Here is a 27282-nt window from a genome sequence, read left to right as displayed (position 1 = left end):
GAAGGGATTCAGGTACCATTAATATTCTCGTGAAACGTGGATCGAACTTCAATTATTCAAAGGAACGCCGTTATACGCTCGTCACCCTCTGTAATAGTGCTGAGTACCTTTTTTCTTTTTTCTTTTTTGGTGTTTCATTCAATACACGTTACGTGAACCTTATACACACACACACACATATATAATATATAGTATATAATATATAAAAAAGTACACGCGCGCGAAGGCACGCGTGGACTCATCGTCTAAGAATTTTTTTCCAAGGAAAAAACCTGAGATAAAGAGAGAAAGATGTAATATAGTATAGAGAAGAAAAAAAAAGAAGGGAATATTGGTACCCATGGGACACGTAGGGTTGGAATGGGGTGGTGGTAGTTGGGAGGTTTGATAGAGGAGGGTTGCGTAGATCGACGCAGTGGTACATGGTACTGATTACACCCATACCAAACTATACCAACCAATTCGTTCGGTGTGTTTCCCAATACGAATTAAAACGTATCAAGAGTATATACTATACTTTACTTTTATATAGATATATATATATATATATATAATATACCTATATAAAATGAATACTACTGAGAGTTGCGAAAGATACCTTCGTGATCTTTTATATATATATATATATATAATACAACTTCCTTTTCTGACCTCGAACTTCTTTCGAAGTGAATGACGTTTCTAACCCTCGAAGGATCATCCGTAAAAAAAAATTGCGACAATTTATTATATAATATATATTTAGAATATATATATTTTATATATATATATATAATTTTAATTAAATATAAATTATAAATTAGTAAAATAATATATATAATAATATAAATAATATAATAATATTATATTAATAAATAAAATAATAATATAAATAATAAATATAAATAATAATTAATAATTTTTTTATATTATGTTAATATTACATAATATTACTATTTTTTTTAAATTTTAATTTTAATTATATTATTATATATTATTATTATTATTATTATTCCTTTTGGTTTCTTATTTCTTAATTTTATAAATTTAAATTAAAAAAAAAAAAAAGTATAAAAAATAATTGTTCTTTTAGATTCGTAAAAATAATAACATTGATCTCGAATAATATCAAAAAATTTTCAATTTTCGCTAATGGTATTGAAATGTGTTAGTATTCAGTGTTAGAATACATCATTTGGTGGGAGGTTATTCACGTGATCAAGTACCAAACAACTCGACTAATGTAAACACGTTATTGTATATTCCTACTACTATCCTCACGTATACACCAACATCATTGCTATTATATTATTACTACTTCTATGTATGACGTATATTTTGTTTTGCTCGAGGGGAAAGAGATGGGGAACAGTCGTATACTCTCTGGTGGTACTGTCGACAAGTAAACACTTCTTCTCACGGTAATTTTCCAACATATTACTACACATCGTTGTAGTATACGTACGTATATTTAAACGGTATGAGTTTTCTGCTTAATACGTAGTTTTTAAATGTAGTTTACATGGATTAGTCTTTGTTTTAATTATAATATTAATTCACTTATATAATTGTAAGATAATTATTAGGTCGAGTCATAAATAACTTCGGTTTTTAATGAGACAAATGCACTGATAAGTGCAACACACCTTTCATGGAGTTTTTTTCTTTTTTTTGGAACACTTTGCAATTGTTCAACGTATCTATTGGATTTTGATCTCAATATTACCTTTAAAAGGTTCATCAAAGTCGTTCATTTAAATTCTTCAAGCATTACATGTCGAATATGCACTTTTTACTATCCCATTTCAGTGGGTTAAGAAACAACGGTTAAATGTAACATTGATTGCATAAAAAAGTTGACAGAAGACTAAACTGAATCCTCATCTATATAGTGATATTGAAAATCCATTTGTTTCGGTGACTTATAATAGGTAAATACGAAAAATAGATTCTACATAGCTGCATCAGAAGTTACTTATGACTCGACCTAATAATTGAGCTTTTGTTAAATTTATATTAGATTTATATTAATATTTTATTACATAATATTGAATATATAATATTAAAAGAGATCCCATTGGACGTTAAGGAAATATTTGATTTGATTGTTTATTTGTAAAATTGTGTAATCGTATCGGGTATATCATCAATTCGTAGTTAGAATAATGAGATATCGATATATATATATATATGTGTCCATTAAGGATTTAAATGGAGTTGAAAATTTGTCATATTTACTCGTAAACATTTATATCGAATTAGAAATTTGCACAGGCAAAATGTTCGCAAATGTTTGTACGTGTACACACACACACACACATATCAAACGAACGAAATTCGTGTTCATTCCTCCAGTGAATACACTCATTTTAAACTAGGGACCACTTTAAAATCGAGTTGAATAACACTATGAACTTTTATGATATCGTTATGCTCGTATTATACTTTTAAAAATATTGAAAATAATAACTTATATTATCGATAACCACATAGTATTTGTTTCATCAGTAATAAAACGAATAACAAACTTGGATTGACAGTGAAATAATTTAAATATAAATTGAAACAAACAAATAACCTAATCACATTATTTTATATTATAAAATATAATATATTTTTATAATTATCATATATAAAATATAATTAAACATATATATATATATATATATATAAATTATTTTTTAAATTAACTTGTTCAATTATATTTTCTTTTAAATTTACTGTCACAATCACACAGATACAATTGTTTTAGACATTATCGATTATTTCATCTATTTTTCTATATTTTTCTATGTTTTATATATTATATATTATTTTAATATATTTGTATTTATGTAAATAGGTTTGCTTTTACATTAGTATCAACGTTAGCTAGCAAGCAAGCTCTAGCTAGCAAGCTAGTTAGTTAGTTAGTTAGTTAGCTTGCTTGCTTGCTTGCTTGCTTGCAAGCTAACTTGAACGAAAAGGATTACTCTGGCTGGCTTCATGTCGAAGTGTTCACTTTAAGCCCTATTTTCAGCGTCAAGGTCGATAACGGATCAAACGAGCAAAACCTCGTCGAGTGGTTGAAACGACTAGTCAACGACTCGAACGATTTAAATTCAACACTGTTAACGTTCATTCGTCGTATCGTCAATTGGATTAAATGGGAATTGTCATATTGCAATTACACCTACACTTCCTGTTATTACACTCGAGTAATCTATTCGAATTTGTTCAAGGTTAATTGTAAGACAAATAACTTCTTCTTTTTGTTTTGTTTTAATATCAATTTTTATTCGTCTATTATCGTTTTCAATAATATCAATTTTTCATTTTAAAACGAAAAAAAAAAACATTGTGGACATGTTTTAAATAATAGAAGAGCCACATGAGTGGAAAAAAAAAACAAATTTGAATAAAAGATATTCTTTTTTTTTTTTAAATATTATAATAAATAAATAAAAACACTTTGCGCGTTAATTATTTAAATTCTTGTATTTTAAATAATATAGAAATAAAAATATGTACAAAATAGAATATTGATTAGATGATACATAAAATAACTAAAATAACGTTGCTGTGGCTCACAATCAGTTCGATACACACGTCTTATTATAAAATAATATTGCGATTATAAATTGAGATATAAAATATCATCCTATCTTTCAAGTTAGATGAAACTGCACACAGTGTGCAAAATTTTATTCAAATTGGTTCAGTAGTTTAGCAGTCCATTGCGGACAAACAACGTGACACATAATTTATATATATATATATATATATATATATATATATATATATATTAAGATAATAAATGTGATTACACTAGTAAAGTGGACCTAACTACTACATACATGAAACGTTTAATCGATTAGGTTGAAAACATATATATATATATATATATATATAAAACGTGTATATATGTATATATATGTATAGATATATTCAATGACAATGTCCAGATGAGAATCTATGGAACTTCTTGGATATGGCATCATATAGGAAGGATGTAGGAAGGAAGACGTATAGAAAGGTCTCTGTCTCCTTTCAAAAAGGGCTTTTCGGGCTTTTCGACTACGACTACAAGGGCAAGCCAGTGCTTTGGGGGAGGGGGATGAGGGGATAGGGGGAGGGAAGGAATATGTTGAAGTATTTTAATATCCAGTCCAGCAAGCGTGCAGGCCCTACCAGCTCGAGTATTGTCCAGTCGACGACCTTCCTGCATGTGTGAATGGATAGGAATCCCATAGGGCTTTCTATAAGGGCCTTTATTGTTTGGCCGTACGTTGCGTATCAGTGGTTGTCAAGAGATTCTCAAAAGCTTTTAAATAAATCTTATTTTTTATTACAATTTATTCATTCATCTAATTTAATAATTTAAATGTTATTTATTTTATTTTAAATATAATTTCTAAAAATTGATCGTGGGAAGGAAAATAATTGTATTTTCTATTTGTTTGTAAATGATCAAATTACGTTTTCTGTTATTTTACAAATTTTTTTTTTTTTAATTAATAATGCGCTTAAATCATAGTTTAATAATTAAAAAAAATTAGAATATGAGACGATAATAATATTGAATTGAGAAACACTGTTGTATGGGGGCATTTTCAAGTATAGTTTTTTTTTTCGTTTTTTTTAATTTTTTTTTCGTTTACAGTATCTCACATACGTATATTTATGCATCATTCTACTTGCGCAAACGTTATGTCTATGTAGTAGGTTTTTTTTTCTAAACTCACATTCTGATCCGTTGAGCGGAAAAAGCTCGATGTTGTTATGCCCATACGTTTACGTATGATTTCTTTCGTAAAAACCACGTATTCGAATATATCCGTCAAACAACCGGAAAATCTATTCCTTAGTTATCCTATCTTCTATCTCTCTCTCTCTCTCTCTCTCTTTTTACTGTATTTTTCTTTTTTTTTTTTTTTTATTTTATTTCTTTTATTTTATAGGTTTTGGTTATTCATTTTTATTTTTTTATTTTCCTATCAACGAGCTTGTTTACTTATTATATAGAAAACGATGATATATCGAAATATTTTTATTTATATTTTTCATGTATTGTGTAAACGTTTGAGAAAATATTGAGAAAAGATTATTATTGTAATTATTAAAAATAATTATTAAATATTTCAAAAATTGATATAAAATTAATATTGAAAATAGTAGTGTGTTATTGAAATTATACGAAACATTAATTAGTTATTTTTAAAAATTGATATAAAGTTTGATTAGTATAAAATTGAAAATAATTGTTTATAACTTAAACATAGTTATGATATTATATTTAAACTATTACACAATAATATAATAGAAAAATTCTATTTAAATAAAAAAAATATATATAATTAAATAAAAAAATTTAAATATAAATATAATTTTTTTAATACTATAATAAATATTATTATTATTATTATTATTATTATATATTATATTATAAATATTAAATATTTGAAAATATTATTATATAAAACGATATTAAAAATTGAATAATATTAGATAATAATAATTACGTAAATTGATTAAAAAAGAAAGACATATTAAGATAACCATTGGAATTTTGCATTCTTACAAAATGCAGTTATTTGATATTCCATATAATAAAAAAAAATTAATAAAAAAAAAAAAAGAAATTAAATTTATTTATTTAAAAGCTCGTCTCCCTTTCGTGATATTTTTTTCTACTCAAGACCACCAAAGCTACTTCTCCTTTCACCCCTGTAGTTTTTTTTTCTTTCCTTCTTTTTTTTTTTTTTGTCTACGGATTGGCTTGCGCCTTTCCTTTGATTTTCTTTTTCTTCAACCTTTCACCCCCTTCCCTCCAACCCTTCTTTTTAAGATTGGCCGTGTTTGATCGCCTTCGTAGCTTCTTTACTTTTTCTCTCTTTCTCTTTCTCTTTCTCCTTTCTCTTTCTCTTTCTCCTTTCTCTTTCTCTTTTACTTCTCAAATAAGTTGGACAATTTTTTTCTTTTCCAATTTCCAATATAACTCATGCGTGTTTGTGTGTGTGTAATTTTCATGGATACTACGGTGACCGATTATTTCGATTAAATCAAACCCAACCATCTTCAATTTTCGTTGACAACTTTTATTCTTGTTTTTTTTTTTTTTTTTCATTTTATTTTATTTTCAAAAATTTGTGCGAACATATACGTGAAAAAAAAAAAAGAAAAGGTTGGGGTGGTACTGTGAGAGAGAAAAAGAAAATTTATAATCAGATATTAAATAATACAATGAATTAACTTAAAAGAAGAAAAGACAAAAAAAATTAACCAAAAATGGTTGGTTCATTTGCCGCATGATTAAATCGAAATTTCATTTTATGTAATATGTGTACTACATATATATATATATATATACATATATAAATATATATTCCTGTAATATAAACCCCCCCCCCCAAAAAAAAAACGATATTCACGATCGATCTTATTATACAAGTGTATGTATCCCCCGTTAAATAATCCACTCGGATGCTCGATTCAAAAAAAATAAAAAAGAGAAAGCGGAAAAAGAAAATAATAATAATATTAATAAAAAAGGAATTATCGAAGAGAAGAATAAAAGAAAACCAAAAAAAAAAAGATACCCCAAACCCCTTCTCAACCCCCTCCCGCGAGATTCACCGTGCTGTATTTGACGAGTTTTCAATTAATAGATAAACGTAGAGATATTACAGACGAAGAGGAGGAGGAGGAGGAGGAGGAGGAGGAGGAGGAGGAGGAGGAGGAGGAGGAGGAAGAAGAGTGTGTATATATGTGTGTATTTGAGTATGGGGGGAATCCGGGAAGAGGGGGGGGGGGGTGCGGGGGTATGTGCATCGATTGCGAATCGACGAAACTTTCGCACTTTGTTGCATCCCGGCAAAAGCAACGAAATTGCACGAGGAGATTCTTCACGAGCCAAAAAAGCTTTTATGTTATTTCGACTGAAAAAAAAAAAGATAAAAAACAATATACATATACATATATATATATATATATATATATATATATATATATATATATACACACACACATATATTCTCTCTCTCTCTCTCTCTCTCTCTCTCTCTCTCTCTCTCTCTCTCTCCCTTTTTACGTGTGTGAGGGAATGTGTGAGTGTAGGGGGAGGGGGATTGGAGATGGGGTACATTTTTCTGCCCTCGTGATTTACGGAAGCTTTCGGTTTAGGTTCTTTTTTGTATTTTATTTTATTTTTTTTTAAATTTTATTTTATTACATATTTCTTTTTTTACATACCCCCCCCCCGCCCTCCCCCTCTACCTTCGAATACAGATATGTACATTTATATTTATCAATACTATTACATATAATATTTATAATTTTTATTATTATTATTATTATTATTATGATTATCATTAAACGCTTTTTTAAAATGTGTACGAGGTTTTATATTAATTTTTTTAACATATATATATATATATATATATATATATATATATGTATATAAAAAATTAAAGAAAAAGAGATAAATTATTGAACGTTTGAAATAACTATCCCCAGTATTTTTTGTGTAATATTACTTGTTTGAATTTTATACGATCCATGATTTTGAAATTTTATGCTTTTTCCCCGCGTTTAAGGGAGGAGAGGGCTGGAGGAGTGAGAGGAGTATATTTTTTCTCCCCCCCCTCCCGATAACTTTTTAAATAAATAAATAGATCGTGTATATTATATAGAATTTAAAAAAGTAAGTTAAAGCTTCTCTCTCTCTCGCTCTCTCTCGCTCTCTCTCTCTCTCTCTCTCTCACGCTTTCGTGTTCATTCGTATCTCTTTTTTAACAGAAAAGATAAATTCAAATATTTTTTTGTTTCTTTTTTGTTTTTTGTTTTTTTTATTTATAATTAACTACCTTTAAAAATTCATTTTTAGTCGAATATTGAATTTTTTATTTCAATATATAATACAAAAGATAATTTTTGTAATCTTTTGTAATCGTGCGTGTACGTATTATATTATTATTAATATTCTTTTTTTCTCCCCGATTCAACCCTTTTATCCAATTCACTAGTTAACAAAAAATTTTATATTTATATTAATTAATTTCTTTTATATTTAGTTTAAACCCCTTGACCTATGCGGTATCTGATAATTTTGCGTGCCATAAGAAACAAGAAAATCGGTCGTGCGCCGTGCTATTCAATTGTTCCGCTGCGTACCTGCTCATTTAAAACACATATTCTTTAACACGAGTCAGACTCGTGGGGTTCGATTATGGCACAAATTCTTTGACACGAGTCAGACTCGTTATGCTCAATTATGGCACAAATTCTTTACCATGAGTCAGACTCGTGGGGTTCGATTATGACACAAATTCTTTATCACGAGTCAGACTCGTTATGTTCATTTATAGCACAAATTCTTTACGTCGAGTCAGACTCGTGGTGTTCATTTATGGCACAAATTCTTTATCACGAGTCAGACTCGTGGTGTTCATTTATGGCACAAATTCTTTAACACGAGTCAGACTCGTAGGGTTCGATTATGGCACAAATTCTTTAACACGAGTCAGACTCGTGGTAACAAAAAAAAAAAAAAGAAAAGAAGAGAAAATGGATGAATTGTTTATTAAAAAATCGATATTGTTTCTTTTAATGGATTTAAAAACAAGATTTAAGTTCAATACGATAGATAGATACTATCGAGAAACCGGGATAGGGTGAAAAGGGATGATAGGGATAAAAGGGATGAAAAAGGGGATGGAAGGGTGAAGAGATAGGAGAAAAGGAAGTAGCGAATCGACTAGTTCGAGTTAGTCTGGTGTTTATCGAAAGGTAGGAAAACTGTGAGAAAATCACGCGGAAAGGAAACGAGTCAACGAGGCGATACTCGATAAACGTGAATCGATAAATCGAGGGAAAATATATACAATCGTGTCTATGAATGTGTGTGTGTGTGTAGATGTATGGGGATGTTAGTTTGATGATATGTGGAAGTATATATATATATATTGTGTGTGTGTGTGTGGGTGGGTGGGTTTGGGTTGAATGGATGGTTACTAGCAAGTACCATCAGTGAATATTGTCTACACTTTTCTATTTTTTTTTTTAATCTTTTTTCATTTTTTATTTTTTAAACCTCCATATTCCGACTATTTTATTTCGCTATATATATATATGTATGTATTTTTTTTTCCTCCGATAAATCGAAGAATTGGATTTTATCGTCGAATGATTTTTCGACGGAAGAATTTTATTTTGAAACTTTTATTACGACTTTACAATCATACGGTATTTGATATTTACAAAAAAAAGAAAAAAAGAAAAATATTAAGGAAAAATAAGAAGAAGAAAAAAAAAAGAATAAAATAAAATAAAAGAGGAACGTGATAACGAAGAGAAGAGAAAAAGATAAAGGAAAAAAAAAAAGAAAAAGATAAAAAAGATAAAAAGAAGAAATTGATTCGTGGTTGGTTTGAAACGGTCAGTTGGTAACAGATAGAATATTGAAATTTTGTACGAACGAAATAGCATATATATATATATATATATATATATATATATATATATATATGCAACACAAAAAGAGAAAGAGAGAGATAGAGTGAGATACATAGTGAATCAGACTGAGTGATATCATTGCGTGCGACGAAGACGAAAAGTGACGAGGTAACGAACGAGTTAATCAACTAATTGCCATTAATATCGCGAGTCATGGCGATTATTCTCTCATTCCAATGAAACACGTGAAATTAACACGGCAACTGGTTATACTAGAGGGATATGGAAATAGATAGATAAAGAAAGATAGAAAGAAACAGAGAGAGACATATAGTATAGGTATACGTGTGTATGAAGTAAAGACAAAGGATGGGCAAATATAGATGAAAAGATAAAACAAAAAAAAAATAATATATATATATATACATAAATGGTGTATATAATAACCAGATGGAATGTTTTTTAAATGATATATAATGCAAAAGTGTTTTAACATTGTGAATTTTAGCGTTTGGGAAAGAGGGAGGTTGGGATGACAGGTGAGGGAAAGGGATTTGCAAATGGATGAACAGATAAAACAAAAGAAATAATATTTATAAACAAATATATATATATATAAACGGTGTATATAATCACAAGATGGAATATTTGTTAAATGATAAATAATAAAAAAGTGTTTTAACTTTGTGAATTTTAGCGTATGGGTGTGGGTTGGTATGAAAGGTGAGGAAAACGTTTAGGATAGTATGAATAATAAAGGACAACACTGTGAAGTAAAAGCAGAACGCTCAACGAAGCACGGAATTTAAGGAGGAAGAGAAGCAGGAGAGGGTTGGAAGAAAGCAACCCCTTAAAGGAGAGAAGATCGGCTCTTGGTAACCGCGTGTAAGAGAGAGAGAGAGAGAGAGAGAGAGAATGAGAGACAGAGAGATAGAATCTTTGCAAAGAGAGAGAATATACTTTGTCGTCTTTAAAAACTTTTTCTTCGATCGTTTCGTCGAATCACCTTTACTATTATTTACTTATTATACGTGCTCAGGAACTTTTATATCTTACTTTATTCTTGTATTATTATTACGCAGAGTCTTTTCACCAAACTCAAGGATGATGTTACCAACCCCGAGAATCCGATCTCGATTTTTCATCGAGCCCTTTCTACCTTTCTTCCTTCCTTGTTCGAGTTCAATTCTTCTTCTTTTTATTTTTTATTTTTTTTTTTTTTTTTTTTATAAGACTTCATTCTTCCCGTAGAAATTTATTTTTTTCTTTCACCATAACTTTTGTATTTTCTTTTTCTCTTTTTTTGTTTTGGTTTTGTTTTTATTATTATTATTATTATTATTATAATATGCATGGGTTGTATATTGTATAATATTATACTAAAATAATTGTGTGTTTATTTATAATGAATTATAAAAAAAAAAAACAATTGAATAATTTTAATTGAAAAAAAAAAGAGAAAAAAGAATTGATTGAAATATAATATTGAAAAACGTGGGATTTTTTTTTCTTTTTTCTTTTTTCTTTTTTTTAACAATTCTTTTACGATTCTTACTCCTTTAGTTTCAGTCTCGTTTCGTACTCGTTGGCTTCTTCCTTTCTTACAATTTCTTTTTTTTTTTCTTTTTTTCTTTTTTCTTCTTCTTCTTTTTCCCCTCAAGGCTAATGGCTCGCAAGGAAAAGTCAGAGAGAAAAAAGAAAAAAAAAAAAAAAAATGAAAAGAGTCACCCCGTTCAGAAACGAGAAACAGCGTTTTCACCTCGTTATCGAAGTATACCGAGACACAGAATCTTGTTCTCTCTCTCTCTCTCTCTGTCTCTCTCTCTCTCTTACTCTTTTGTCGTTCGGTCCTAGCCTTCGAAAAGGTTTCATTAGTAAAGGACCACGCGCGGATCCTTTCGTTTGTAGTCGAGAAAAAAAGTGCTAACGTTTTTTATATTTTCTTCTTTTTTTTTTTTTTTATTATTATTTTTAAAAAGCTTACTCCCTGACACTCGATATCTTAGCCCGTTAAACAAAAAAAAAAAAAGAATTTGTCTAGCTTTTATTCTTTTTTTTTTCTATTATTCAAATATATATATATATATTTATTTATTAAAATAATTCAAATATATTAACGTAAAACAATTAATTAAAGTATACTATATATATATATTGGGTTCTTCGGAAAGTAATTTCGTTTTTTTTTTTTTTTTTTGAAAATGATGACAATTTTTGCTTTCTAACTTACAACCTAGAGCTTTTAAGTAAACATAAACAGTTGAATTTGATAAATTGAACATCTCACCGATCTCACGTGTTTTTATTTGCCAGTTTGCATCAACTGATGCCAAAATTGTGTCAGAAAAAAAACGAAATTACTTTTCGAACAACCCAATACATACAACAAACAAACAAAATAAAAGATAATAAAAGGAAAGAAAAATAACCAAAAGAAAAAAAAAAGAGAAAAAATAACGGAATAGCGATAGATAGAAAAAAGAAAGAGAAAAAACAAACAAACAACAACAAAAAAAAAAGAAAAATTACGGTACGTACGAGTGGGGGTGGGATGGATAAAGACGTGCTAAAAGCCGCAACGAGCTAATAACCTTAGCGACTAGAGATTTTAAAAAGAAAAAAAAAAAGAACAAAAAATAGATATAAAAAGAAAAAAAGGGATAAAGAACACCAGCCAAAGTTTTATATATATATATATATATAAGGTAGAGAGATCATCCTTGCACAGGGGGTTGTTGTGCTCGGTTGCTTGGTCGAATCGCAAAGGCGACGATGATAGTCTTGGAAAAAATGAAAAAAAAAAAAAAAGGAACAAAATCCGCTTTCAAGTCTCAGCAGCTAGAGCGTTATATTCAATAAAACCCAAATGTACCGCGAGAGACCCTTTTTTTTTTTTTTCTTTCTTTGCACTCCCTCGTTTCTATCTACTCTCATTTTTTCTCATCCTAGTCTTTCTCTCTCTCTCTCTCTCCCTTTCTACCCTCTTTCCCCATTTCTTTCTCTTTTTCTTTTTGTTTCCCCTATCCCACCACCACTATCCCACCCCCTTTGCACTATCAACAGCAAGATCAGTCGTCGAAGTTTATTTTGCGTAAGCGACGAAAGTCATCCCCCCTAAGGCTGCTGTACAAACCGTTTTTTTATCTCTCTCTCTCTCTCTCTCTCTCTCTTTTACTTTCTTATTCTAGGTTTTGTTTTAACTAACTAGTTGACTAGCTAATCATCTTCATCTTTTTCTTTTTCGTCATCATCTTTAACTCTCACATCCTTTCTTGCGTATTTTGTTCTCTGTTTTCAAATGTTGTTCACTCACTTGCACAAAATTTTTGTTCTTTCTCTGTCTTATTTATTTTTCTTCGTACTACTAGTTTTTTGTACATCATAGTCTTTCTCTTTCTCTTTCTATTCTCTCTCTCTCTTTTTATGTACACTTTTCTTTAAACTGAAGCATAGAAAAAAAAAAAAAAACGCGAGCTAACCTTCTTCTTCTTCTTATTCTTATTCATCTTCTTATTTTGTCTTCTTATTCCTTATTCTTATTCTTGTTCTATTTCTTTGGTGTCAGAAACAGTGAAACGCGGCTCCTCGGTCCACAAGACGACTCGGGGGGTCAGCAGCCTCCAAGGGGTAACGAGCATCCACGCGTTACTTTCTGTTTTTGATGGAAATTAATTTAGAACGCGCGTTTTAATCAAGAGAGTGCCGCCCGAGGTGCCCCGTATAACTCACCTACTACTACTACTACTACTACTACTACTACTAATACTAATACAACTACTACTTACCTTTCCTTCCGAACCTTTTCCTTTCTTTTACCTTTTCTCTCCCTCGTTCTTTCTCTTTCTTTTTTTCTTTCTTTATTTCTACCTCTATTATTTTTACATCTTAACCTTCTTTATCTTTCCATTTTGTTTGCCTTTATTCGTCTCACTTTTATATTTCCAATCAACATGGGGGTTTCTCAATTTTTCCTACAGTCGTTATAACCCAACCCCACAATCCTCTTTTTATTTTTATCATTATTATTATTACTATTATTATTTTCCTTTAAATCAAATAATAATTGTTCTTATTATTATTATAACGTTAAGAAATAATGTCAATTTCATTTTCATACAACGAAATCTTTATTCGTTATTCAACTTGTTCTTGTATGTGTCCCCTCTTCTTCTCTTTATCTTTATCGTCATCATCTAGTAGTCGAATCAGTTATATTTCAACTTTGTTTTCGTCAGGGTCCTCTCTCTCGACGACATGACGAAAATGACGTTTCTGCTTTGCCTAAAAGAGGAGATACCGTGATTACGGTTAGCTGGAGTTACTACGAACAACAAGAGAAAGAGAAAGAGATAGTACGAAACATGATGAAACGAGAGAGAGAGTTAGTGAGAAAGAGAGAGAGAGAGAGAGGTAGCGATGAAACTCTATGAAGTTTCACTCGGTTGAGCTTGGTATGAGGGTGTTATTGGGTCGCGGCCACTTAATATGCAAATGCAACGTTGAGTCTGGGTTGGGCCTCGACGTCGTCACCCGGACCAACCAACCACCAGACGGCAGTCAACATGGCCAATACTTTAATTTACATTTAAAATTGCTCAAGGCTTGACAGCCGACACCTTGTACTCTCTTTTCCAACCAAACCCACCCCCCGTCAGTTCTTCAGACCCTTACTACCCCTTTCGTTTTTCTCTCTTTCTTATTTTCGTATTCTTGAAACGTAACGATCACCTTGCACGAATTTTCTTTTTGACTGATCGGAAAAAAAAAGCAACATAGTTGTGTTGTGTACATGTATTGTGTACATGTATATATGTATGTATAAAATATCGAGAGATCGTTCATTTCTCACTCTCTCTTTTTTTCTCTCTCTCTCTCTATCTATCCCTATCGTGTTTTCTCTCTTGGAGATTGTTAAAATTAAATTTTACAAATACCTCGAGGCTCGAAAGTGGTCCTACGAGCGTTCAAACGAACAAACAATACAGTTCGAACCGTTGTTTACCAATCGGAATAAAAAAAAAAAAAAAAAAAAAATCAAAAAATGTCGATCGTAGGATACACGTGGAATCTGTTGGTACTGCTAGTGTTCAGAAATGTATATACATAAAGAAAGAGAGAGAAAGAGAGAGAGAGAGAGAGATATGATAAAATGAATATAAAAATAATAAAATAAAATAAAATTAAATTTAAAACAAAATGCAAAAAAAAAGAAGATTAAAACGTTTCTTAGATGATCACAACAACACATATTTAATGCACATATATATATATATATATATATATATATATTTTAGTCAAAATATCATCACCACCACCACCACCACCACCACCACCAACACTATCATCAAAATAAGAGTTGTCTATATTTACACTAACGTTTGTATTACCCTTCCTCCCCTCCTTTCCTTTTGGTGAATTTCGATAGGTTCGACTAACTCACAGGAGTGTTAGGAAAAGGGACGTAGAAGGGACAGAACCGTGAATCCTTCGATCCATCGATACCACAACGCGTCATTTCGATGACGGCCTGGATTCAGTGGAGTGAACTACCCTCTCTCTCTCTCTCTCTCTCTCTCTCTCTCTCTCTCTCTCTCATTCGTATTCTCCTACCAACCCTCATACAGACTCTCGTCCGAGCTTTCGAGCTTTTCCCAACCACTACACAACTACCACCACCACCACCACCACCCTCTATTTCACCCTCTTTCGAACCACACTCTCTCTCCCTCTCTCTCTCTCTCTCTCTCTCTTTCGTTTTCATACTCTTCTCTGGTAGCGAGGTTGAGGACTACGGTGTTTAGTACAAACACGCAAAAGCATCCGAGGGCTTTACCAATCGTGCTTTTTGCCTGACGAAGAGGATTTGTTTCGCATTGCCAGGACTGTTCGACGGCTCGCCATATTGGCCCGTGTCTACGATAATCGTTTACCGTTTGTTGTATACCGTATACGATTTCACCTAACCACCACCATCATCCTGTCTAAAATAATGCTTTTCTCTTTCTCTTTCTCTTTTTGCTTTTTTTTTCTTCTTGTTTTTTTTTTATCTTTGTGGTGTATGGACATGTAACTGAAGATTACGTAAAATTATTTTCTACGTAAATATCGATCGGGTTTTCTTCGTATTAAAGTAAGTAATTACTTTGTGACTTGAAATGTTGTGTATGGCAAGAGACGAGAATTATCCTTTACTACGTAGAAAAAGAACAAATTGTTTTCTTTTCTTTTCTTACTTTTTCTTTTTATTCTTTTCCAAAAGTTTAGTTTTCTCATGCGACATAAAGTTTCGTCGTAGTCGCGTAGTCGTCGTCAAATTATCAGAACGAAAAAGTACGCAGTAGTTACTAATATTAATGATCCCTCTCTCTCTTCTTGCTATTTATAGAAAAGATTTATATCTACATTATTATAATGATCGGAAAGATTGAAAAGTATTTTACAAATGATGTCGTAAGAGAATAAAAAAAAAAAAAAAAAAAAGAAGTAGTTTTGAAAAAGATCAAGAAAGTAAGTTAGTTAATAACTAAAAAGAAAAATAAGTATATACTTAAAAGTGGTATTCATTTATCAGGGAAATATCTACAAGAAAGGAAACATAAGAGAAATAATATAGGGACACTTCCTTGTTTAGCGGAAAACCGCAATACCGAATCTCGTATTGGGTCTTCGGCTCGTAGATGTTGGGGTAGTTCGCAATATTTGGCAGCCGATGAAGTGGTTATACACGTAGACAGGAAACGATTGAAACTCCTGCAAAGGGTTGAAATATACGGTACAATGCATTTGACGCTTTGCTCTCTGTTTATCCAACCCTTTTACTCCTCGTTCCTACTACTACTACTACTACTACTACTACTACTACTACTACGTCATTTACCTTCTCTTTCCTATCTTCTGCTTCTATTCCTCTCTCTCTCTCTCTCTCTCTCTCTTCTTTCGTCTGTCACGTTTCACTAGCAAACAGATTTAGTACCATAGCCACCTAATTTATCCTCCAGTTCGGTTCTTCTTCCTTCCATTTTAGGTGATCTCCCTTTACACATTAAACAAGCACCCCACTACAAACCACTTTGTATTACTTAAACGAGTGACAGGGTAAGTGACTAGTAGTCAGCAAGAAAGTGAGACAACAATGATACACGATTAAGGGAAAGCTTAGGTTAGACTTTTAGTTAAGGATCCAACGGTATTCTCTTTCTGATGTTACTTAAAATCGATTAACAGAGACATTTTGATTTTAATAAGAATTACTTTATTCGATATCAGTTACATCAAAAAAAAAAAAAAAAAAAAAAAAAAGAAAAAAATATGTTCTTTTATCAAATTCTTCATTTTCCATGATCCAACACTATTTTACGATTTATTTCATTTAAATGAGATGTTAAATTTTGTAAGTTTGATTAACAAATCGTTCAAGTTTCCTCGCCAAATTATTCATTTTCTTTTCAACCCTCTTCTACCACCTACTTCTTCCTATTATTAAATAGAAAATATTGATTTTTGCGTAAATTCTTTCTAAAACCAATCGACATTTAATGTTATTCTCGCGAACAAGTTATTATTCTGAATTTAAATAAAAAAATAAAAAAAAGGAGAAACTAAATTTTGCCTCGATTAACTCGCCAAAAATTCAAGCGCACGGAACCCCTCCCTCGTTGATGACCCTTCAACCGTACCACTACGGGGGTAGAGTGCGGGGTGGGAGAGGGGGTAGTACGGGACAGGCAATTTGAATATTTATAAGGAAGAAAGGAGGAGGCCTTGTAAAATTTCCAAGTAGGTTTACAGATATCGCCGATTCAAACGGCTTTGAATACATTAATGAAATTCGTGGAGACACTACGCGATTTGACGCACTCTTTCTCTCTCTCTCTCTCTCTCTCTCTCTCTCTCTCTCTCTTCAACTCGAACTCTTTCTATCTCTTTTTCCATCTCTTTTTCTCATTAAGTTTCCACATGAACGATTCCCAAGTCCCGGAAGAGAAATTTTACTTGAACAAACCACCATAGTGGTGTGTTATGTTAGTGAACCTAACTCTTTATCTTTACCACCCCATTTTTTTATTTTTTTTTTATTTTTAAGTAACCATAGTTTCTATAGATCGTCCCAAGACGATCATTTCAAAAGAAATTCAACAATCGATACTTGGAATATTATCTTTCAAGAGAGAGAGAGAGAGAGAGAGAGAGAGAGAGAAAAGAAGAAGAAAAGTAATCAAAAATTTGAATGAATTCGATGAACTATTTTTTTGCGTATCATTCGTTAAATGATTTGTCTTTTTTTTTTTGTATAGTAACATAATTTATTGGGTATTTATTAAATAATATTATTAATAATAATTAATTATATTTTCTTATTTATTATTTTTATTATTTATTTAAATTATTTGTTATAATATATAATAATATGATATTTAATATCGAGAAACATACAAATATAATATAGTTTAAAGTATCCAATTATATCGAACTTATCACGTTCGATGCTTTTAACATTATTTCATGCGATATGTACCAAAAAATAGAGAGAGAGAGAAAGAGAGATAGCATAAGTTTGCATGAGCAAAAAAAAAAAGAGTTGCATTGGTAGAGGATAGATGTGTACGAACAGAATACACATACGTACGTACGTACGTAGGATATGTAGTTAGGTAGATAAATAACTATATATATATATAGTTAATATGTATATATGAAAAAACAAACAGCTTTTTCGCCGTTTGATTATCGATCAAAGTTAAAATCTCCAATTGATATTCGAGATTGCCTTAATTGCGTGTATTTGCTCGCGAAAATAAATCACGCGGAGAGAAGAGTAGTATAACATCACGTTTAAAATTGTATTGCGCAGATGCGTAACATACATTATATATATATATATATATTCCTGGCAAGTGTATAAGTATGAGAGAGAAAGATAGATAGATAGAAAGAGTGAGAGATAGGGCCACGGAACAAATAGGAGATGAGTCGACGTCGGGTGAGCCGCTAATTATTCGTGGAAATTCATGAATTCCGCTGTTCGATTCCGCCTCGCGTTCAATTGTAAGCTCGTAAGGGTGGGGGTTGGGCAAGGGGGAAGAGGTAGAGAGGGTAGAGTAGAGTAGAGTAGAGTTCATTTGTTCGTTCATTCGTTCATTTCGTTCGTACGTGTACGTTCATTCGTTCCTATGTACCACTCGCTAACTCGTAGGTGGATTGGGTGGTGGGGTGATGGAAAGAGAGAGAGAGAGAGAGAGAGAGATAGGGGTGTAGGGTAGTGATCGTAGAGGGGGTGGTTGTGTTGGTTGTGTGGAGTATGGGAGTTACTGGAGGTCCCAGATTATTCCCAATTTTCTGACTTTAACATGCGCTTCGCTACGGCTGGGATTTTTATTCCAAATTATTTTCATATTTCCCTGCCGGTCGGCATTAATCAAACGTTAAAAGCCACTCTTTCTCTCTCTCTCTCTCTCTCTCTCTCTCTCTTTCTCTTTTTACCATCACCACTTCTCATTACTTCCCTTTCCCCTTCCCTTTAGCATCACCACCGAACTGGTTCACACCCTTTTTCTCTTTCTCTTTCTCTTGATCTCATTTAACTTTCTTTTTGTTTTTCTTTTTCTTTTTCTTTTTCTTTTTCTTTTTCAATCTTTTCAATTGAAATCAAAAATTGAAACATACCTACGTGATTTTACGTATCATCAACAATTTTTATTATACTTCATTTATTTTCTTTTATTTTGTTTACTTTTATTTAACATTTAGTCGTTCGTTTATTCGTACAACACATGTCTTCCCTCTCTCTCTCTCTCTCTCTCTCTCTCTCTCTCCACACACACTGTATTTTTTTTCTCTTATCGGATTAGGCATCGGGTAACTGATTGTAAACACGATGTAGGTAAGACGCGGAAAAGGGGAATTGAAGTTTGCCAAGGTTGTAAGAGGAATCACGCTGGTAAATATCTTTCTTCCCATTTCGGTTACACTTTACCTCATGTCTCTTCAATCTCTCTCTTTCTCTCTCACTCTCACTCTCTTTTTTCCTTTTCCAGTCTCCTGCTCTGATTTCGGAGAGAGTTTCGGTCGTCACAAACTGTTTCGTACATTTCGCTTCGATGAATCGAACATCTTGCTCGAATCTCACACAGTTCCTCTCTTTCTGTCTATCTATCTGTCTGTCTCTCTGTCTATCTATCTGTCTCTTTCTTTCATTCTGTGTCTGACTGTCTCTCTCTCTCCCTTTGATTGGAAAAGGGAAGAAAGATGCCCTGGATCAAATTAATTCTAATTTTCTTCTTCTTTCTTCCCTTTTTCTTTTCTTTTCTTTTCTTTTCTTTCTTTTTTTTTCTCTCTCTACCCAGTGTCCGATAATTTTTCAGGTCGTCGTATATAAATCGAACGATATATATCAACGTACCTTATCTTTCTAGGTCTTCTAAATGAATTCAGGGTTTATTTTCGTACCTTTTTTTCCGACTATTGCATACTTTGATCTTCGACGAATGAATTATATAATTTGAACGTTTAGTTAAAGGAATAAAAATAGAAAAAAAATATTAATTAGTGATTTATTAGAATATCATCTATTATTATTATTATTATTTGGTTCAAATTAATGTATAAATTTATTCGCGTTGTTGAATATTCTATCGTTAATAGAAACATTCCTTTTCTATTGAAAAGAAATTAATGAAAATATGTGAATACTGATCTCATGAAATTTTTCCTTAATAAATATAAATGTATGTATATAAATTAGCCTGGCATTCATAAAGTATTAATTACGTGCCACACACACACACACATACCCTACCATTCCCTAAAATTAATTTATAATTTAATCATTTAAAATATAACAAACGTACGATGATACAAAATAAACCGTATGACAATAATTTAATTGATTATTATTATTATTATTATTATTATTATTATTAATATTAATATTAATAATTCATGAAAATGTTCATGTAAATTCGTACGAAAATATTATAAATATTGAATAAGTTAATATTTTAATAAAAATATCTTTTGTGGTGTATACCTTCCTCCTCTCATTCTCTCTCTCTCTCTCTCTCTCTCTCTCTCTCTCTTTTCTCTCTTTCTATTTTTTTCCTTTCTCTTTGAGGTAAGAGGATTATGTCAAAAAAAGAATTAAAAATGTCAAGTTGAAAAGTGGTGCTTTGCGTAGTCGAGGGTAGGTAGGAGCATATTGAAAGGACCATAAAGAAGGAGGCTAGTGCCAAAGGAGGAGGAGGAGGAGGAGGAGGAGAAGTAGGAGGTGGTGGTCGGAATGAGGGTGAAAGAAGAAGAAGAAGAGGATCCCTCAGGCGGTTGGTGGATACACCCCCCAACGTGGAAAGAGAGATCGTCCTTTGCTTCTGACTGAAAGGGCAAGACGGTGCTCGGAGGGCTAGTAAGAAAAGTAAGAGGAGAGAAAGAGAGAGAGAGAGAGAGAGAGAGAGGTTGTAAGGGAAAGGGAATTTTCTCTCTCACTCCCTTCTCTTTTCTATTTTTTTTTTATTCTACTTCAAGCACGATCTCTTCATTTTCCTTTGCTACTCTTCTTTGTCGATTCTTTATCTCTCTCTCTCTCTTTCTTTTTTTTTTTCACCGATGCACCATAACTTGTAAAAAGTATAAAGAGGGGATGGTTGTGGTGATGGTGGTAGTGGTAGTGGGGGGTTGTAGAAAAAAAAATCCTCTCGTACTACAAGTCAGTTTGCCTTTTACATTACATTTATTTTACTTCATTTTTCGCAGGAATAAATGTCTTCGAGGCTTTGCCAGTCGGTTAAGAAAATACTTTCATAATGCTTCAACTATCTCTTTCTCTCTTTCTCTTTCTCTTTTTCTTTCTCCTTCTGTCTGTCTATTTTTCCGTCTTCTTCTTCTTCTTCTTCTTCTTCTTCTTCTTCTTCTACTTCTACTTCGTGTTGCCCTTTTTTTTTACTCTTCTACCCTCTCGTATTCCCTTTGTCTTTATCATTTCCTTCTTTTCTTTTTTTCTTTTTTCTCGATTACCTTTAGAACAACGTGTAGGATAAAGAAGTTATGATTGTTTGTGTGTATGTGTATGTAAAATATAAGATAGAAATATTACTCTCTTTACTTTTTTGTTCCACATCGGCAAACTTTTTGATGTAACTTTTAAATATATTGTTCTACTGTTTATCGTTTACCCTTACTACCACTACCACCACCACCATCCCCCCCTTCTCCCCCACCTTTAGGAAAATAGCAAAATATTTATGTTTTCATTCACGTAAGATCATTATTAATTTTCTCTCTCTCTCTCTTTTCTTTCTATCTTTCTATATTGTGAATTGGTTTTATTGTAAATTGAAATTTATAAATTTAAAAATACAACTCGTACACATATATCATGATCTTTACTATTATTACTACTACTAGGGTATATTTTGGTATGGTTTAAACCTTTCGACGATGATTAATCGACACGTAATTAAGAATATGATATCTCCCTATAGACAGGGAGAAGTCTCGAAATTTCGGAAATAGTTGCTACTTTCGTACTATATCCATCGAAACGAAAGACCACCACCACCACCATCACCATCACCACTACCATTGCCACTACTACTACCAGTACTATCAACGATATAGGTAAAGTCTACCTGACTCAACTGGCTTCTCTGGTAATTCGAGAGGAAGCTTTGGACGCCGATGAGAGTTGGCTGATTGCGTGCCACGAGGGAGAAACCTAAACTATCTATCTCATTCTTTCTCCCTTCTCCCTTCTCCCTTTCTATCTTTTCCTATATATATCTATATATGTATCCATCTTCCTTCTTGCTCCTTTACCTTTTAACTTTAACGAAGTTAACGATAAAATCGTTCGACGAAACTGGTTATAACCCAATGTCCAATGGGGATTCCTTCTTGCAACTTTATCATTTTTTTTTTCTATTTTTTTCAGTTTCATTTTCATTTCAATTTCTATCACACATCTATATAGATATATAATAAATGTTTGTGTACTTTGTTAAATTTTTTTAATACATTTTAGTAAATTTTTAATTAGTAACATTAATTCTTAAATAATTATATATGAAATAAGTAACATATTTGAAACACACACATACACACATATGTATATTACGAAGGAGTAACTCATAATGACCATGAGAAATAGAGAGAGAGAGAGAGAGAGAAAATCGATTATTTCAAATGTCAGCGATGCACCCTGCACGACAAAACGCATAGACAGTTTAGTTGCTCTAGCACTAGTCCATGTACGTACTAACCAACCTAGTGGTGGTAGTGATGCTGCTGGGGGTGGTAGTGGTCTCTTCACAATGGAACGGGTTGAATCAAAGGAGGACATTATTCCCGGACACGTAGGAATACTCTGAATCCCACGTGCAATAGAATGCGGCCATTGTACCAAGCGTTACAGTTGCCGAGCATTGATTCCTAATCGACGCACGGACGCGCATAGTGTTTCTCCCTTCGCACCTACCTACCTACCTACCTACCTACCTACCTACCTACCTACCTATCAACCTACCTATATATACCATCCTATGAACTTTTGATAAAAAATCAATCCGAGTTATTTCAAATGATTCTTACATTCAAATACAGTAATTGGAGAATGTCAGGATTCACATGATCACTTGGTGTATGTCAGAAATGTACCTACCTACCTTTGTATTTATACCATTTATACATCCTATGAACTTTTGATAAAAAAAAATCAATCCGAGTTATTTCAAATGATTCTTTTTTATTTCAACAAAAATTGGAGAATGTCAAAATTCAAATGGTAACTTGATTTATGTCAGAATTGTTCATGTATAAACCTAAATATTCAAGTATTTATTATATGTTGACTATCAACCTCATATAAATCTTAACAATCTATATATGTATATGTGTTATTTATGAAGAAAATAATTAATCCATGCTAAAGTAGGTATCAATAATAACATAAACCTTTGAATAAGGGTAGCACATGCTTTCCCATTAATTGGGTAAGATCGAACAAGCTAACGTTATTTCCTAAAACAAACATAACGTTGAATTTTGACTTTAATCATGGTAATACCATATATAAGCCTTATGACAAGATACATATATGATGAGTCATTCTCTATATAGTAAATATGTACATATATATATTGATATCGTTTCTAAGATCATCATATTCATTCTCGTTGTCTTAGTCCAAGTGACGAAGGATACTATCATGACGTATACACGTGAGAAAACGATATTTCACAGACAGTTTGATAAGCCTCGCACATTAAGCTGAGGATAAGTAATTATCGATTGAACATTAACCAGAGTTGACCGTCGTCATCGTCGTCGTCGTAGTTGTCGTAGTCGTCGTAGTCGTCGTAGTCGTAGTCGTTGGTCTTCAGGCCACTCCCTTCTGAGGTGTCCCTGTGCGTGTCACCGCATTAACCACCTATATATAGATATCGTTCTCATCAAAGTTCAAACGTTGCATATCTCCGATGCGTCATTGTAACCTCTATGCACGGCTTAATTAACGAGACTTGCTGGTTGGTGGTGGTGGGTGGGTGGTGGGTAGTGGGTAGTGGGTGGTAACACCTAACCGAAATTAGTTTCCTTCGCTTGGTCAACCAATCTTCCATATCAAATACTATTATATATATATACAGCATTTATAATTCTAAATCTTATTTCTGTTTTTGTTTTGATAAAGTTAGTTTTAAAAATTGTATTTGTAGTTACAATTGTAATTTAACAATTGTTTAACAAGTAACAATTTATAGTTTTTATATTTATATAAATTATATTAATTTATATATTTAATAATTTAGCAATTGTTAACAAGTAACAATTACAATTGTAATTGTAATTGTAGTAATATATCACTACGAGTAAGTTAGATGAAGATTTTGAACACGATTTAGTATAATATGGATATTGTAATATTGATAAAAAAAAAAGAAAAGAAACACGTGTTATGATTAAAAAAAAACCAGATATTTTTAATGTATTTTTTTTTTTTTTTGAAGTGAAAACTTCTTTAGAATAGGGAGTTATTAATTGTAATTGGGATAGAGGTGTGAGAAAGGTGTTAGCACAAAAAAGTGATTCTCGTATTTGTAACTGAGAGAGTAATAATTATAATTTACTATAGGATTGAATATAAATGAATTATACTTTTTTTTTTTATTTTATAGAGATAATTTTTAATTATTTCTAATTTCATATCTCTTGTCATTTTAATAAAGCATATTTATTAAGGAATTTTTTTTTTTTTTTTTTTTTTTAATTAATTAACAACAGGAATGGAAAAATTCTACGTACCTACGTTAAAACACGTGTTATAAATGTTCACTTTTCGTTAGGATATATATATAAACAAATAATTCAAAATTCGTAAAATATATTAGATCGTATATTTTTTGATGTTTTTTTTTTATAAAAAAGAACAAAAAATATGTAACAAATAGTTCATCTCTTATATATATATATATATTATGTAAGAATAAGATTCGTAATGCAAGAGTGTCAAATAGTATAATGAATATTTATTATTTTTATTAATTTTATTTTAGTTAATTTTCTTCTATGTTTCAGATTGTCGAGTATCTGGTTTATTATCTACAAAGCATCGGAACAATCAACATTGGGATATATGGGTGAGATAATGAAATTTTCCATTTGTATATTCACCGATCGTGAAAGATATCACAATCATATCTGTTCGCATTTATTTACACAAAACGAGATTTTAATAATCTCCGACGAACGTAGGAATGTTGGATATAATCATCGACCGTATTAAAATCAACGAGATATACATACACACACACACATATGTATATATGTATATATATATATATATAAATGGAAAGAAAAAGAGAGAAAATTTTTCTACAGACATTGTATAATAATAATAATAATAATAATAATATTCGAAACAAATTTCATTTTACCGAACTTTACGTTTCATATATATATGTAAAATTCGTTTAATGTAAGATAGAGAAAAAAAAATAGTAATTTTGAATTAGGAAAGATAAAAAAAAGAAAAAAAAATCTTTTATCCCGTTTATAATTATTACATTTTTTTTTATTCGTTCCTCGATTAAAAAATATAATACGATCTACGGATATATATATATATACATATACATCACATACGCGTGAATATAAAATACTTTTTGAATAAAAATCAATTGAAACTTTGAACAAAAAATTCATACATATCACCAAAAAAAAAAAAAAGGAATCGTATAAAAATTGATCATACGGATTTATTTCATTTGATTATATTTATTTTTAATTTAATACTTTTAGCAAAAAAAAAAGGAAAAATTAGTTATTTATCAAAACTTTTATTTATTACAAATTTGACAATTTCAATTCTTTTAAGAAAAATTTCAATTCAACAATAATACCAATAATCGAATAAAAAAAAAAATACTTTGATTAACAATCATTGAATCAATATAAAATCAATTATTTATAATATTTTATTTGAATAATTTTTAACAATAAATTATAGCTGATTGTTAATAATTACAAATCATGATATATTCGTAATTTAATGATATCCATCTATTTATCTATTTATCTATTTATATATGAGGGTATTTTATTCTTTCACGAGTTACTCGAACCATCCCCCAAGTCTAGGGGTATTAAAAAAAAAAAGAAAAAAAAAAGAAAAGGAATCAAAGCAATGAAAGAATCTTGCTTTTCGAGTAAGAAATCAGAGCTTCCTTTCCTTGTTTTTTTTTCTTTTCATATATTTTCTATCTCTTTCATTTTTTCCTAATTATTTTATTTCTCATTCTAACTCCTTCCATTCCCTTAAAGCTTATATTCTTAATTAATAACCCCCCCCCCCCATTGCGCGTTCTACAACGATACATAGGGGTGGGTATTTCATTGGTAGGCTTTTTTTTATCCCTTCTTTCATATTTTTTTTTTTCGTTAAGAAAAAAATCTTCGAGCCAAGTTCGAATTCTTTCCTTCTTAAAAGGAAAAAAAGAAGAAGGTTCTTCTTGGTAAAATGAGACGAAGTAGTGGTTGGTTGGTTGGTTGGTTGGTTGGTTGGTGGTTAAGGTTAGCAACAGCAGCAGCAGCAGCATCAAACCAAAACCAACTCTCATCGATGCTATTCACAAAGAAGACACAGAAGGGGGTGGTTTCTTCCATGATGTCGAAAAATAAATGAGCGTAAAGATAAGGCTACGAATTTATCTTTTTTTTGTCTCCTTTTTCTTTTTCTTCTTCTTCTCCTCATCTTTCCACGATATTTCGTTACTTTTTTGGCTGTTCTTTTCTTCTTCTTTTTTTTTTTATTTTTATTTTTCTTACCTTTTTCTTATTACGATCACACAATTATTATTAAGTCAATCTTTCTGTCTTCTATATCTATATCTTCTTAATAATATATACAAATTACGTGTCACGTTGTTTGTTCGCAATGGACTCCTAAATTACTGAACCGATTTTAATCAAATTTTCCACACTGTGTGCAGTTTCATCCAACTTGAAAGATAGGATAGTTTATATCATATGACAGATGGCGGTATAAGGTAATTCGTTGACTTAAAGACGTGTGTATCGGACTGATTGTGAGCCACAACAACGCGTGGCGAAGCCCTTGTATATATATACATATGATTCACTTTAGAAAATTTCTAATATCAATTAACAAAACACAATTACCGTGTATAATTATCGAACACATAGAAAGTCTATTGACCGTCGTATTTCTCTAGGAGAAACTGGACACGTTTTGAGCCTTTCCGTTCCGTTCTGCTCGCGGTTGAACTTTGCTAACATTCTCTCTCTCTCTCTCTCTTTTTGTCTTCCTCTTGTTGTCTCTTTTTCTCTTATGAGTCATAGTACAAAAGCAACCAGCTTCTTTTTTTC

At 31.2% G+C, this 27282-nt stretch overlaps 1 long non-coding RNA gene across 2 annotated transcripts in view; it reads left to right on the top strand.

The window, feature by feature from the left end:
• The window catches only part of LOC149033295 (uncharacterized), a 101806-nt gene that overhangs the window by 56277 nt on the left and 18247 nt on the right, over positions 1-27282 (top strand). For both annotated transcript variants that reach the window (XR_016175748.1, XR_016175749.1), the window contains one exon: positions 24973-25034. This is a non-coding gene — a long non-coding RNA (uncharacterized LOC149033295). The remainder of the gene's footprint in view (positions 1-24972; positions 25035-27282) is intronic.

Source organism: Polistes dominula, unplaced genomic scaffold (genome assembly GCF_049000335.1).
Source record: "Polistes dominula isolate Pdom_NZ unplaced genomic scaffold, Pdom_raw_medaka contig_49, whole genome shotgun sequence".
Taxonomy (NCBI): Eukaryota; Metazoa; Arthropoda; class Insecta; order Hymenoptera; family Vespidae; genus Polistes; species Polistes dominula.
Note: the sequence above shows the minus strand (reverse complement) of the source record. Positions and strands in the feature narration are given on the sequence as shown.